The following is a 16,901-nucleotide window of genomic DNA, read 5'->3' on the forward strand; positions in this document are numbered from 1 at the left end:
GTGAGACCAGCTAATGTGCTCAGTGTTTGAACTGCAATACCGTGATCATGGGGGTACTGCCTTCCAGTTTAAAAGCGGGTTACTATTAGCTCTTTCAGTTTTGCTCAGAATCCTCTTTTAGAAATAGAATGGAATTGGTCCTGTTTTGTGGTCAAGAAAGGTTAACTAACTTATCTACAGAGTCAGAAGGAGACTCAAAATTCTCCTTTTTATTCTGGCCACAGCTGTAACGTCAGCTCTTGATGTCATGAGCAAGATTGATGCCTACTTCCAAAAATGCAGTCTCCTTACACTCTTTTGATGTCACAGGAACTCTAAGATATGATTAAATCACCTACTTGGATCTTTGAGCTCCAGTTTTGGTCATGGTCTTTCCCTTTAGTGAAGAACTGGAACTGGGGCAGCTAGGCCATTTCTGACTGACTGGTCTCTCCAGCCTCATTCCCTTAGTGGCTGCCACAGCCCAACCCTCTTGTAGAATTCTTCACCTCTCCTGGGAAAGCCCTAGTATCTACTTGACACCAAGGCAACAGAGAGAGTGAAATCACCCCCTTTCAAGTTTTGTTCTGACTCCACACTTTGAAGTACATTTTGGGGAAACGTTCAAGTCTGTCTGGTAAGATCTGAACTCTTAACTTCTGATCTAGTATAACAGCTATGGGCACACACGGAACCACCTGCCAACTCACAATGACAAGCACGCTTTATTCTCCCCAAACATGCTGCACTTGACCTCATGGGGCAGGAAGGCTTAGTGCTTGAATTCATCCCTTCCAACTGGTCACCAGCAATGCTACCACCCCAAGTACCTCTCATTTCTCAAAGTTTTGTTAGGCGAAGGTATCATCAGATTTAGTTTTCAGTGTTTCAGCCCTGCTCTGGGGTTGCGTATCTCTTAGGAGTTAAGCCAAGACTTAAAAATATGAAATGCTGCCTTGCTATATTCTAAGTTCTCTATATCCTGTGTACACTTTTATATGTGTTCTGTGTATTTGCTAATTCAGCTTAGTACTTGCCAGGTCCTCCTCTTTAGATTTGCTTTCCTCTTGCCTTAGAAGCTCCTCTATTTCAGGAAACCCAGCAGAATTAGAAGCAAACTGAAACTTGAGTTAATGTAGTCAAAAGGTCAAATAATTAGAAATCTTGAGCACTAATCGTTTGAAATATCACTTTGCTGAGCCTCTGTTTCTTTCATGGAAAGAAGGGGTATAATAATACACACCTGAGTCTAGTTCACAGCTCTGTTGTAAAGTTCATATGATATCGTTGTAAGGAAAGTGTTTCTAAACTGTAAAGTGTTTGCTTATGGAAAATACTATTTTTTAAAGTAACTAACTTATTTGGCAGTGCCAGGTCTTCCTTATGGCATGTGGGATTTTAGTTGCAGCATGTGGGATCTAGTTCCCTGACTAGGGATGGAACCCAGGTCTTCTGCTTTGGGAGTGCAGAGTCCTACCCACTGAATCACCAGGGAAATCCTTATGCGTGTGTTCATGCTAAGTCACTTCAGTCGTGTCCGACTCTTTGCCACCCTATGGACTATAGCCCGCCAGGCTCCTCTTTCCATGGGATTTCCCAGGCAAGAATACTGAGTGGGTTGTCATCCTCTCCTCCAGGGGATCTTCCCTGACCCAGGGATAGAACCCACGTCTCTTATGTCTCCTGCATTGGCAGGAGTGTTCTTTACCACTAGAGCTACCTAGGAAGCCCCAGTCCTTGTACTGTTGTTTTTCAAAAACCATAGTTCTGTAGGGCATCTTCTGGGTAGCAAACTGATAAGAATTTTAAGTTTCATTCTGAGTTTCAATCCCTTTTTTAATCTTTCTGGAATGGTAATGCACAATGGTTGAAATCAGAACCTTTTTTGAAAAAAAAAAAAAATCAAATGCTGTATATATTGCTCCATCTTTAGAGATATTCCTAGATGGAACTTCTCAATACTAACCAGATGAGGGTGGCAGGTTTTCTCATTAGCAGTTCTACGCATTGTATATTGGTTTGAACTTAGCTATTGATATTTTCCATAAAATATTAGTTTCTTCGCTCATTCCTCACCACCACTCCCTAACTTCTACTTTCATCTACTAATGAGAAAGCATTACTAGGACAGAAGTTGAGTAGTGAGGAAGTTAATAAGCAGGAACAATTATTCTACGAATTGGTGAGTAGAGTTTTTGAGGCTGTCTTGGCCTATGAGAATAATGACCAAATTGAAGTCATTTTGAAATAATTTGTTCATGGGCTTGTCTTCCCCACCAAATTATAGGCTTTCCTTGGTGTTTATGTCATCTCTTACAGATTTCCATTTCTTCAGCATTCATTAGGCGTGTCTACCACTTAATAGGTGCTCATTAAGTGTCTTTTGAACTGAATGTAGCCAGTGGCATCTGGCATGACTTGATTTAGGACAAAAGTTAGGAAGACAGTGCTCTGTGTTTTCAACAATCAGGACCTGCCATGATCAAAACCAAAACATAATACTGGAAAAAATAACATTCTAGCCTCCTAATAATGCCCTTTGGTTCTCACTGCCCCAAACAACACAGAGCTGATTCCTATTTTTGAATCAGATACAGAAACCTCACAACAACATATGTATTGAGTAATTATTATGTGCCAGGCACAGTCCTAAATGTCTTAGACATATTGACTCATTTAAGTGTTAGAAGAACAATAACACTATGTGATAGACACAATTATTGTCTCCACTTAATACATGTGTAAACTGATGGAAATTATACACTTTCCCCCAAGGAAATGTGTGTAACTTTCTCCAAGTCACAAACCAAGTGAGTGGCAGAGCAGGCATTAAAGCCCAGAAAGTGTAATTTCTGCATCCATAATTTTAACCATTGCACGGCCTTTCCTCTGTGTACCAAGTAGCTAGGTAGATAGAAGCACCCTGATAGGTGGTTGCAGGAAGGGGGGCAGTTAGTGGTGCTCCTGGGACAGGAGTGGGCTGTGTCCCCTGTCTGCTCCAGCTTCTGTGGGGTGGGGCTGGTCTGAGAGCAGAGCTTCTTCCCTGTGACACGTTTCTCAACCCTGGTGACCAGACATGACTCTGACCCAGCTAAATGGATTAGTTGTGATTTCAGTTAATACCAGCAGCACCACCAGTCAGGCTGGCTCTTTTTCCCCCCACACATGCTCTTCTTTAATTAGTATAGATGTACTTGAAAGATGACATTATATGAATAATACAGTATACAAATGAGAAAGAGTTACAGCATCTGACAGAATGGGTCAGATGGGTTGGTTCCAACCAGATCAGCTGGATCTTAGTGAGTATTGCTGCTATTTTAACCCCTACATGTACACAGTTTCGTTGACTTGATTAAGGAACTTCCTAAGACTATGGTTGGAAAAAATCCTTCAGCAGTCCAGACCTTCTATAGCCATTTACAGAAAATAGCAAGATATTGTGAAAAACTGTTGGGAGTGAATGACTTCCAGCAGTGAATTAATCATTAATTAACTTTGGACATAAAATTCTTTGCCTGAACACTGAGTTCTTTTCACTGATAGCCCAACTCATGTTCTAATCCAAAGATTTGTATGTGGAAACATGGGGAAACAGTGAAAATCGATAATAAAACCTTAGACTCCTTTTGTGAAATAAGTGGAGCACTCAGTCTACCTCCTTAGAAATAAATGGGCAAATGAAAGAGGGCAATCCCATTTCCACAGTCATCTTAGAGGAGATCTCCATTTTGTAAGCAGGTTGCTTTTCAAAGGTTTATTTCCACTATGATTGTTATGAATTCAGAAATTTTTCTCTAGAAATAATACTATAAACTATAGTATTATAATTATAGTAGATAGAATCCCAGGTTAACCCACAAAGGGGAATGTAACTGAAATGCTATATAATTCACAACTGGAAAAAAATAGAAAATAATCCTGATAAATTATCCTAGTGAAATTTAATAAGAAATCATTTCTTTATTTTGAAAGCAATGCTTAAGAAAAAGGAGTATTAATTAAAATTTGACTTAAGAGAGATGAGGTTTTGGTGCAGATATGAAAGGGGTTTGGCAGGGGAAGTTTTGAGAATATTAGATGCTTATAGCACAACTTTGATGCATGTGAAGTATGCAGAATAGTCCCTGACACTTTGTTGGGTGTGTAGTGAAGGCTTATGATCAAACACATGTTGACTGAACTTTATTTTCAAAAATCATGACTTATCTTTGTCTTGATACGAAGGCATAGTAATTAGAACTGCGTTTTGTCTGTGTGTCCTAGATGAACTAAGGAGGGGGAAAGAGGAAGAAGAAGAAAAGGGGAATGTTGAGAAGGATTGATGAGAAAAGCAGGTCATCTGAGATACGATGAATGATGTGAATGGTAAAGAAAAAGCCAGAGGTTACTTTGCATGGTCCTCTCCTCCTCATCCTTTTAGCCAGTCCCTAAGTGGCGCTGTCAGACAAGAACAGTTTAGTTGCTGGCCAGAGCTCTTTGTAGGTGGGAAGGGAAAGAGAAGCAGAAATAAAGTTCTCTTGAAAGAGGGAATGTTTGTGTTTCTTTAACAGATGAATTATATGTAGGGGATACATGTTAAATCCTCATTAATGAGTGAAAATACTAAACTGGTATTGAATAATGGAAAGATCATTGAGCAAGAAGTCAGAGCTGATTTTAACTTTAACGCCTCTACTTAATAGTTACATTATCTTGGCTGAGGTTTGGTTTTTTCAGTTGGGGGATTTTTTCTTTTTTAACTTATTTGAAATTTAGTTTTCTTCTCTGTAAAATGTGAATAAAAACTTCCCTTCCTGCCTATTTACTCTGGTTGTGATCCAGTGCACTTGCTGAATATTATGCTCATGAAACAACTTAGAAAGCTGTAAAATAACATACACATTTCTAAGAGTGTTATGATTATTTCTTCAGCCAGAAAAAGTGAAGTTATTGGGTCAGATGACCTCTGAGATCGTTTCTCTTTTTAAATTCTGATGATGAGAATGGCCTGGGTTTTGAATTTTCATGTTATTCTTCATCAGCAGTTTAATGATGTCATGGACCTGAGAAAGGGGTCCCCCTAGAGCATGTCCATGATCTACTCAGCACTTTGTACCTAGTTTGTACTTCAAAGGACAACTGAGGGACCCAAGAAACATTCTGAGCCACAGTGCTTTTTAAATATTCAGTCTATCTGTTAAATTAACATGGCTATATAATTTGTCATCACTTGAGTGGTGACATTTAAGTGTAAAATGGATACTTGAATAATTACACCAGAACCACAGGCATATATGAAAAATGTCCAGGCAAACCTGGACGTCTAGTCCCCTCATTACATGTAAAATTTTTAATTTCTCATTTTGGTGTGGGATAGTAAAAATTCTCCTTTGAATTTAGGGATCTGAGCTACTGTTATGTATTAGCAAGATGCAGGCCTTATTAGGATCTTGAGGACAGACCACACATACCTACCCAAAGTATTGAATAGGAAGCTGCTTTTTGCTCTCAAGAAAGCATACTCTTGCAGCTCTATGGTTAAAAGGTAAGAGGATACACTATAGCTTCAAATTTCCTAACTTTCATTTTTATTTCAGTTTGAATACACAGAATAGAATTTATCTCAAAGAGTGAATAATGCTTGGGCTTCTGCCTGCTTTGGGTTTTGTTAGCAGAGTTGTACTAGAGCTTAGTAAGTGTGAATACCTATTACATATCAAACAGAGATTGGTCCTATGATCAAACATAAATAAAACGAAAATAGCTTGTACTAGAGATTTCCATGAATCACAGCCAAGCCTTTTCAAACCAGATAAAACAGGAGGCATGAGACTTGTGAAGAAAACTGAATCATCAAACCTTCTGTTTGAAAAATGTCTGATGCTCTAACACACGAAGAAATTAGACTTCTGTTATGGTATTTCTAAAGAGAACCATTAAACATAAAGACAAATTTGCAGAATCAAGTAACAAAAGATCAACTTTCTGAAGTTTGTGGAGAAGAAAAATGGCACAAATAAATCAAAAGGGCAGATTAACATTCTTTTTATGTTTTGGAGTATATTTTTAATATTAGTTTTTATGTCACCCATTCAGCTTCCTAATTATGTTTTATCTAGAACATTAATTATATTAAGTCAGTATTGAGGTGCACGTGTTTGTTGCATAGAAAAGGAAGGATGCTCAAAAACTTAAAAGTTGGGACTTCCCTAGTGGTCCAGTGGTTAAGACTCTGCCCTCCCAATGCAAGGGGTCTGGGTTCCATCCCTGGTCATAGAACTAGATTTCCCATACTGCAACTATGATCCCTCATAAGACTTAGCACAGCCAAATAAAAAATAAAAATAAACTTTAAATTCTGATAATGGAAATCAATCTGGTATTTTAAAAATTTGGTCCCTCTAAACCATGCATAGATAATTGAGAATAAAGTAGAATTGTCATATTTCTCTGTCATCATCCTGTCACTTTAGAATGTTAAAAAATTAGTTTCTTTCTGAAAATATTCTCACTCCTGTGCCTGACTCTGAAGAGGGCTGTTCATTTGTAATTCTGGGGACACGTCACCATGATTTATTGTTTTCAAAATGTATGCTGGGTTATATAGTATTTTTGCCTGAGTCCTAATTACCTAGTAAGGAACAGTAGTTGGGCACCTTCATGGGACTACACATGCATGATCAGTAGATGTTCAGGCTGCTGGCTCATCGGCTGTTGAAACCTGCCCAGTGCAAGCAGGCGTAACTCCTTCTGGTTGTTTGTGCATTTGCTGGAAAGGTTCTTTGATAGAATGGAATTATCTCTTTGCACAAATACACTTGAATCAATTATTATTTTTTATGGTCCAACTACCATTCTTATTTTATGACTGTACTTTAAGTAATGGATAAAATGACACACACCTGGTTTCTTTGTAGAGCTCCAAATTAAGCCAAAGTCCAACCATGCATGCTGCTTGTTGCCATGATACTCAGTTATATGGGCCTTATATTTTTCCCCCATTGAGTGGTTTTTATGAACAGGTGTTCAGCTAATGGGATAAACAGAGAGCATGCAGCTCTAGCCTAACAATTAACATCACAAAATAATTAGAAAGGACAGATATACCAGAAAGCTAGCTCTGAACCTACAGTAGATATTTCCTCTGAGCATCAGATATAATTTTGCAGAAAGAGCCTGGATGGAGCATCAGAAGACCTGCATGCTCCTTCCAACAGTAGCACTTAAGTCTCCAAGTGACTTTGGACAACTCACTTAATTGTTTTGAACCTCCATTTCTTCATCTATAATTGAAGCTACTCCACTTGTCTCACAGGGTTGTTGTAGGATTCAGCGAGACAGATTAAGTTTATGAATATCACTATAGATTATAAACATGGTATAGATATAAGATACCATTGTTAAGGTTCTAATCCAGCTTTCAGTGGTTCAGGATACAACGCTGGGCAACTGATAACATCAGGTTTTGCGATCATTAATCTGACAAAACACCATAAAAACTTTACTCTGCTTTATTCCTAATAAGATTTCTTAAAATATTTCATTTGCTTTGTCCAGTAATCAGCAATACAAAGAAATGAAATGCTTCTAAAACTGCCAACCCAAGTTTAAGAAAATAACATTTTGAGGAGTGATTGCTAAAGATCATGCTCTTTAAGTTCTAGAAAATTATTTCAATCAGTTTTTAAAGTCTTATAAAAGAAACTTAGTGAAGCTTCCTAATGTTTGAAATACTAGATTGCTGCTGCTGCTAAGTCGCTTCAGTTGTGTCCAACTCTGCGACCCCATAGCTGGCAGCCCACCAGGCTCCTCTGTCCCTGGGATTCTCCAGTAAAGAACACTGGAGTGGGTTGCCATTTCCTTCTCCAATGCATGCATGCATGCCAAGTCACTTCAGTCGTGTCCAACTCTGTGTGACCCCATGGACAGCAGCCCACCAGGCTCCTCCATCCACAGGAGTCTCCAGGCAAGAATACTGGAATGGATTGCCATTTCTTTCTCCGTGATATACTAGACTAGAACTTACAATATCGGCATCTCCATTTTGTATGGGTGATTCAATATTCCATATTGCTTAGAGAAAACACAGGACAGCTAGCCCACTCCACTCCATTCCCCTGTCTTCCACCAACCAGATCTAAATGGTGGTTGAATATACCTGTGAGGGTATTCATTATAGCAACATTTGCGAGAATTGTAGGCAGAAGAAATGTCTAAAACTAGAGGATTAGATAAACCAATGGATTAAGTAGCAGACTATTAAAATGGAGTTAGAAATAATGCATTGGAAATATTAGAAATATAACTGGCAACATAGGTAGACCACAAAAATGTGGTGTACTATGAATTAAGGAATGTGTTAATTCAACATGAGCCTAAAGACAAAAAAAAGACTTTGAAGATGAAAATATTGTTGGACTGCCCCATCTTTCAGAGCTTGCCTGTATAATTCTTTCCAATGCATTTGCTGCGTAATGAGGGAATATATTATAGCTTACCTCATACCCTTCATGCTGCAGACTACCTGGGCTGGCTTTTTTTCCCGAAAGGCAAGGTGAATAGCTGGTTATTGACCTCCATATCCACATAACTCCATGCTTTTCAGTGCCATCATCAAATGACTCTCTAGCCTTCTCTCACCCAGTTGAAACAGTATAGGGTCCTTTTGCCACTTCTCATAGACTTGTTTCTTTTGAGCTAGTTGGAAAGACTCTCTTTCCTTTTAAGCTGTGGAACCGTAAACTGGGTATCAGGCTAATGAAGGCAGGAGAAGACCTCCCTCTTTCTTCACACATGCTTCATAAACCTCAGTTCTAGTCATCTCCAAAGGATGCTATTCTACTATTCACAAAGAGCGTGAAGAACACATAATAAAGTGATAGACACTTACAGGCATAAATTATTGAATTAAAGATTAAAAAAAAAAAAACAGATTTCACTCCTGAACCAGTGGACTAGAAATTTGGAAAGGAGGGAGGGAATATAAGCACCAGGGAAAGTCGTTTATGTAAATTTCCTCAGGGAGCAAGCACACAGGAAGGAAATAAAAATACATCAACAAAAACTAGACTGTCTAAACAGATCTGTCATGCCCTTAAGAATTACAGGAAGCTTCCTTCATGATCCATCTAGGTCTAATAGCTGGAATGACCGCCATTAGTTTCCTGCCCAGTGTACACAAAGAGATTAGAGTGGATCAGTGTCTGCCTTACGTTGTATGTGACTTTGTTTTTGTTTTAACATATAAAGATAGAATAGTTCATTCATGAATGATCTGACCGGACTTTTATGTTTGATCGCTTTTTATCAAAACCACCAGAAGTAAGTTACAAGAAATTATATGAGGATGGGTAAAAGTAATGTGCGTGCTAAATCTCTTCAGTTGTGTCCAACTCTTTGCAACCTTGTGGACTGTAGCCCTCCAGGCTCCTCTGTCCCTGGGATTCTCCAGGCAAGAATACTAGTGGGTTGCCGTGTCCTTCTCCAGGGGATCTTCCCAACCCAAGGACTGAAACGGAGTCTCTTAAGTTTCCTGCATTGGTAGGTGGGTTCCTTACCACTAGTGCCACCTGAAAAGCTTAACTTCTCTGCTTTCAAAGACCTTCTATCATGTCCTAAACATGGCCATGCGCTAGCAAGAGCCTAAAGCAAATATCAGAGTAACTTGACCTTGTGATTTGTTGATCACATGTTTCCTTGAACCCCTAGCATTCATTTTGAACTTCTTTTTGGTGTGCCAGTATAAATAAACCAGCTCTCTGGCCGGGCAGGATGGATACAGTGCTTCCCACAGGGAACCTGAGTCATTGGGGAGTGAGTGACTTGGCAGAGAGGCCAGAATGAAGAGTGAGGAGGCCTGGGTTCACAGTCAGCTCAGCCTCCAACTAACTCAAGATAGAGGGCAACTCACCCTACTCTCTTGTACCTTCATATACTGTAGTCACAGGTGACCAAATAGTATATTGCTCAAGGTCGGGTACTTTCTGGAATGAAAGGAGGCACTAGTAGTAATCCACTGGAACAACTGATGTTTTAAGATGTTCCTTCCCACTTAAAATTCCATAATAGCTGAAGTAGAGCTGAAAATATAACAGGTTCCTGACCACCAGACTCCTGCTCTGCTTCCCAGGCTAGGCTGTCTGCACTGTGAGGACCTGTCTACCTTGGAGATCTGTGGAGGAGTGTTTACTGTATCACCTAAAGATCAGGGCACTTCCCCAGCCATTAAAAAGGATAGCCTGATCTGCACCTGCTTGGTCAGGCACTCATATGACCCAGACCCTGCCTGTGTTCAGAATCTACAGCACTGGAACCCTAAAGCCACATCAAGGTCACTGGCAGGCAGGGGAGGCTAAAGGAGCCAGGCCAGGAAGAGGGCAGATGCAGGCAACCCCTGTGTGGGGACAGGCCCTCTTCTTTGCAGCCTCAAGCCTGTTCTCCACTGGCCCAAGGCCTGTGGACAGGACAGGTGTGGTCCAGGGGCTGCCTTGGGATCCTCAGTTGTTGGGGTTTTTATGGGGGGTGGGGGGTGGGAGGTACCGCATCACATGGAGTTCTGGATCTTAGTTCCTGACCAGTGATTTAATCTGTGCCCCCTGCATGGAAGCATGGAGTCCCTCCTCAGGTGTTGGTTTTTAATAGGCAGGTTGCTGCTGCCGCTGCTGCTGCTAAGTCACTTCAGTCGTGTCCGACTCTGTGTGACCCCATAGACAGCATCCCACCAGGCTCCCCTATCCCTGGGATTCTCCAGGCAAGATCACAGGTTAGTACTTCATAAATCACTCCGGGCCACAGGCCACCCCTCTAACAATTCCATCATTGCATAGCCCTGTTCACCTGGCTTTTTCAATTTGCAGGAAACCATCAACGAAATCCAAAAACTGATCTGGGTGACAGATCATGACAAGCCTTAAAATATATATGTATAGCCAAGAAAAGTAAGCCATTCCACACTGAGAAAATTTAGAAACAAAGATAAAGGGAAAATATCCAGACATGTCATACCAAGAAGGATGAAATTCTGTCATTGTTTTACACCCCTATTTCATCAGTGGTGCAAACCTGTCACTTATTTTTTAAAAAATTATTATTTTTTTTGGTGAAACTCTGAATGGTAAGAAGAAGAAACATTTGGCTTCATCTGCAGCATTAAGCCAAATTTGAGGGTGCTACCCTGGTGACAACAGTCTAATCCTTTACCCCAGAGCTTGGGTCTGCTGTCTTCTGGTCCCCAGGGGCCCAGGACAATGCTCACCTTTCCCCTCCTCGCTCACGGCTGTTCTCAGCAGTCAGGACTCTGTGCCGTGTGGCTGCTGTATCCAGCAGACTCTGCTTTCGCTAAGAGAGGTTCAGATCACCCCGACCACACCCCTCTTCAGAGGCTGGCCCTACCTAGTATAGGGCCACTTGCCAACAAGAGCTGCAGCAATCTGAGTTTTCCAAATGGAAGAAAGTCTGTCAGAGTCACAGGAACTAAGGGGACACCTTGCCCCAGGCTGCAGGACTGGGTCCCCAAGGGAGCAGGCCCCTTGTCACTAAGCCTGGGCAAGTCGCTCTGCCAGTGCCAGCCTCCTGCCCTGAGAAGGAAGAAGGTAATATTTATAGAGCCCTGAGAGCAGAATTTATTGACTTCTTAATCTCTACTATAGTAACCTGACGGTGACTTTCCATTTCTCAGAAAGATACACGAAAGGCAGCCCTCTCTGAAGAGGATGAATGCATTTAACAAAGAATAGACTCATTCAGAAAAAGAAATCTCTTAGGGCCCACAATGTGTAGGAAGGTCCATAGGGGAAGTGACTGCAGGACTTCTACTGAAAACTCCCAATCTTGGTATAATTTCCCCCATCAAGTTGCCTGGGATTCTGAGTAATAGGCATTATGGTGATGGTTTAGTTGCCAAGTCATATCCAACTCTTTTGCGACCCCATGGACTGTAGCCTGGCAGGCTCCTCCGTCCATGGGATTTCCCAGGCAAGAATACTGGAGTGGGTTGCCATTCCCCTCTCTGGGGGATCTTCCTAAGCCAGGGATTGAACCCAGGTCTCCCGCACAGCACATTTTGCCTAAAACTTTGATTCTGCTGATTACTCCCAATGGTAATTATATTCAAAGAACTCCCAGATGTGTTATCTTGCTGGAACCTATGTAATATACCAGGGAGGGACGTAACTCATTAAACAATCATTGTCTATTAACATTATAACTTTAATTAGTTTTCCAGAGCTGGATAAGCAAAGCCCCATGGGGATGAGACCCTAGAAATTATTGGACTTGGAGGAGAAATGGAAGAAACCACCTAAAATATGGCAGGTGGCCCAGGCAGAGCAGGTGAGGCTCTGTGGCCCCAAGGGCAGCCCCACAGCCGCCCCTGCATGGACACAGGTGCCAAGGCGAGGGCCCCACAGCAAGAGCAGAAACCACAAACTCCACTCCGCTCATGTTTATGCCCGAGCTGCCCTGGGAATCATGATGAAAAGACCCGTGGTGCCAAATAGACTCATCCCAATGCTGAGAACCCGGGCTAGCTCCCAAAAGACCGACTTGGCTGTCCCCCAGAGCAGAGCGCCTGGTGCATCCGCCCTGATTCTTTTCAATAATTATAATCCCCTGGCTTAGATTAGATATTATGTAGGAAACAAAAGGAAGCTTTAGTTTTGAAACATCCCTTCTCACATGTTAGCACAATCCTTAAATAATGCACCTTTGAGGCTCTAACTAATTCGTCACGCCTGCCACCGGGAACATGTCTGGGTTCCAAGAATTTGCTGGAAATGCGCCGGATACCCTTCCCTAGCTAGAGTTGGAAGTGTGGTGCTGAGGACTCAGAAGCAGTGGTCTTGGGGGTCCCTCATCCTCTGAGGTCCTATCACTATCCAACTTGGTCCCTGGGACACGATGGTCGAGGGGTTGGGGGGTCATGCGGCCAAGGGCAGGCCCTGCCCTGTCCATGTGTCTCGTGAGTGATTTGGGTTTCACTGGTTCCCATCCCGAGCTGCACATTAGAATCACCTGCGGAGCTTTAAAAAGTAATACTGGAACCACCCATTCCTAGGTTCTGATTTAATAGGTTGGGGCGAGGCTCAATCCCAGGTATTTTTCTCCAGGTGCACAACCACTGCCTGAGATGATCTCTGGGACCCTTCCAGTTCTATAAAAGTCCACAGTCCTGATGGTTTGAGCCTTCACTCTATTTACTGAGTTAATTTTCCCCCAAAATACTCGTTTTTCATTTTCATTATGCTGCATAGGCAGATTCTTAGAAATGCCTTTAGTTATCTAAAAAAAGTTGAATTGTTAAATTATTGCTTGTTGAATATAACTGGCTTCTAACACTGCACGTTTAAAGTGTGCGATCTGATCAGTTTTCACAAGTGAGAAATGGTTGCCTAATCATGATAGTGAACACACCCATCATCCCCAAACCCTCCTAATCTGCGTAACTGTCTTTCCAGCTCCCTTGTCTCAGGTAACCACTGAGCTGCTTGCTGTTACTATAGAGTAGTTTGAATATTTTATCATTTTGTGCCATGCAGTATGTACTACTTTTTGCTTGGCTTCTTATATCCTTGTACTTGAGATTTCAAACTCTTTAAGAATAGAAGCCACCTTATATTTCTTTTCTCTTCCTCTCGGCCCCCAACTAACCTTTGCTCAGAGAAGCCCCTTAATCATTATTTGCTCGATGGAAATCAGACCTTTATGACCTTACAACTGAGCTTCGGTTTGGTGGCAAGAAGTGCCTGCTGTGTTAATGATCTCGACTCCTCACTCCTTCTCTGTAGGTTCCTAGTCAGCAGCTTCAGCTCAGTTAAAAAATTATGCACTTTCTTAAATCTGAGTCTTTATTTAGGGTCATGGACTGCTAGGGATCCAGAAAACGAACGTCCAGATTAGTACTGGGGGCAGAGGGCAGGGGAACTACATGGAAAAAGCTCTTGGATTTCCCCAGATTCTTAATCACCAGACTCTTGATACAAAAGGAGGAACTATGGAATTCCGGGTTTGATCCCTGGGTCGGGAAGATCCCCTGGAGAAGGGAATGGCAACCCACTACAGTATTCTTGCCTGGAGAATTCCATGGACAGAGGAGTCTGGTGGGCTACAGTCCATGGGGTCGCACAGAGTTGGACACGACTGAGCTACTAACACACACACATGGAATTCACATCACGTTTCATTCCTTATTCTAGTCCTATGCATTTATGAACATGAGGTCTAATTATAAACCCCTACTATCTGCTCCCCCTACTTTTTCCTTCCCCAATCCCCAGTACCTGTGTTTTGTTTTCTGGACTCTGGTTATCCTTAACCCTACTGAACTAAACACACTCCAGGGCCCTGTTGACTGTCAGTGCTACCTCATGGAAATTTTTTTGCATTCCTAGTCTAAGATCTTCTCACCTAAGCTTTGTGGTATGTTGTGCCTTTTAATTCTTATTCCACTTTTACTTAGCAATCTGCCTCGATACCTGGTGCTCAAATATCACACAGTTACATTTCTGAAAGCCCCAGAGCATATTTATTTTCATCTTAAACAAGATCAATGTTTTCATTGTTATAACTGATAAGGATTATGAGAACCAGAAGTAACAACAAACAGCATTGCAGATTCTCAGCAGAGCCACCTCTAATCAACTCAGAGACACCTTCCCTTTGAGAAATTTTGACTCCTTTTGGGTCAAAAAATATTTTTAAATGATACTACATCTGATTTTAGACTAAGGTGTAGAATAACAATATCGACTTCTAAAGGATAGAAATTCATATGCATTGAGCACAAGCGCTGCTTTCACTGCGTCTTTCAGAGATAAGAGAGAAAAAGAAAAACATCTCACCTGCTAGTCAAAAGGTCAACACAGACTCCCCCTGGCTCCAAATCCCCCTCCACCCCTAGGCAGGGTTGCAAATATCTAACGCCTCACACCCCTCAGCGTTCTCTGGCTCCCTGCTTGGGGCCGGCTCTTTAATTCTCAATTTGCCTCTACCTTTTCCTATCAGAATAGCAAACACGGTCGCGACAGCATTTCAGTCCAGTCTCTACACAAGCTCATTCCTCTGCCCGAAAAGCAAACCTCTGAAAGTTACTTACGTGGAAGCCCTGGATTTGGATGCTGAGTTAGCTGATGCCAGCCTGCTTAAATAGCTGGGTTGGCTGACGCAGGCTGTGGATAGCACGTTTATTTACGCCTGTGAGTGCACGCTCAAGCAGGGGCCTGAAAAACCTGCAGCGTGGGCAGGAGGAGAACAGCCGAGAGTTCCATCCCTCCTGGTAATTCAGGTTTGGTATTCAGGCGGTGACTTCTGAGAGTCTCGTGGAACTTTCTTGGCACTGCCTTCTTATCCCTGATCTCTTTCTTGGCAAAGGAGAACTCTTCACCAAGATCGAATGAGAGAGGTGCAGCTGAGAGAAAAAGGAAGAAACGCAGGACCCTGGGCCCTTGGGCTGAGCTCCTTATTTTGAGTGGACTTCCAGTTAAATGTTGCCTCATTTCAAAGCATAGGCTTGGTGAGGTTGGTTTTGCAGCTCCGTGGACAGGATGACAAACTAAAAGCCTGGGCAACAGCCCAATCAATGAAAAGTTTTTTTTTTTTTTCTTCAGGCACAGAATGTACAAATAACAGTTATAAGGGAGGATCAGGCTAGGATGATACAACGTGAGGTCTCTTTTGAAAGAGATTTTAATTTCTTTCCCTCTGCATCTAGACTGTCCTCGCAGTTGTCCCTCCTCTCCCTTTGTTAATGAAATTCCTAGCTGAGAGTTGCAGGATTCCCCATGAGAGCTCAAATAAATAACCAGTGTGTGAGCAAGGCTGTGGGAAGATGCTCTCTCAGAGTGCATGTTCAGTGGTTTGTATGGCCATCAGAGGAAAGCTTCCTAAGGGTGAGGGTATGTGTGTGGGTGTGGGGACCCAGCTAGTCAGTGTTTATCTGGATTTTACAGCTAGATACAGGAGTTAATAGTCAACTGCATGACGCTAAACACATTAAGTGGGTTTGATTTTAAGAGGATGAAGGGAGACAGGGTTTGGTGAGATCATTTCTGAAAGCATCTGTGTATATTTGCTGGTACGTAGCCCATACTGGTAAGTACCATCCAGATAAACACAACCTATATTTTTCACTTCACTGGAGAAAGAAAAGGCCCACTTGATTCTCTTGGGAACAGCGGCTGTAGGTGAAAGAAGAGCAGCAATCATTCAGAATATTTCTTTCTCTCTTGGAAAAGGGGATAATGGTCATAAAACATGTGTGGGAGAAAAGCGGAGACAGGGAGCCTAGCCCACCCCATCCCTGGTTACCAGAGGAATTCTTTTGTTTCTCCTAATTCATTGGCTAACTTCTGACTGTTCTGTGGCCAAATCTGGATTCTCACCTCCCAGGTTTCTTGAATACAAGGTCTATGTCTTGTTCATCTTTTGACACCCACAGTGCCTGGCACAAATTCTTGTGACAATGAAGGTGATCATCGTCATCATCTAGGATCTAGAGAAACTGACTACATGCCAGCATCTGGGCAAAATGGTTTATAGAGAGTTTGCTTGCTTATTTAATCCTCACAATTCTATGAGTTAGTTTTTTTTTAATGTCATCACTTCACAGATGAGGGAACTGATACTCAGAAAAAATTAAATGACTTTCCTAAGGTCACAGCAAGTGGTAGAGGTAGAATTTGAATCCCTACCTCTGGTTCCAGCGTCTGATGATACTCAGGATTGATTTGAAGCAATATTTTGAAAGTTGCCTAAGAATGTTTTCACCCATTCTTATTTGTTTACTTGTTTATCATTAGTCTCCCAGAATGTGATTTCCTTGACCTTAATGACCTTGCCTACTTGTCCAATCCTGTAAACCCAGCCCCCAGCACAGTGTACAGTACAAAGCAGGTGCTTGCTCAATAAGTATATGCTACTTGTTCAGTTTCTAAATTCCTTTGAAG

At 41.9% G+C, this 16,901-nt stretch overlaps 1 protein-coding gene across 3 annotated transcripts in view; it reads right to left on the reverse strand.

Annotated features, from left to right (window-relative positions):
- Window positions 1-15,478, reverse strand: part of HOPX (HOP homeobox) — a 31,508-nt gene extending 16,030 nt beyond the window's left edge. The window contains exons 1-2 of one of the 3 annotated variants that reach the window (XM_040238271.1): window positions 15,060-15,409; window positions 8,507-8,515 (exon numbers count right to left, since the gene is read on the reverse strand). The gene's annotated coding sequence lies outside the window, so the exon portion shown is untranslated. Of the gene's footprint in view, window positions 1-8,506; window positions 8,516-11,215; window positions 11,331-15,054 lie in introns of those variants that run through there. The other 2 variants (XM_040238270.1, XM_040238272.1) reach the window with 2 other exon arrangements.
- Window positions 15,479-16,901: the final 1,423 nt, after the last annotated feature.

This window comes from Oryx dammah, unplaced genomic scaffold, assembly GCF_014754425.2.
Source record: "Oryx dammah isolate SB20612 unplaced genomic scaffold, SCBI_Odam_1.1 HiC_scaffold_3, whole genome shotgun sequence".
NCBI lineage: Eukaryota > Metazoa > Chordata > Mammalia > Artiodactyla > Bovidae > Oryx > Oryx dammah.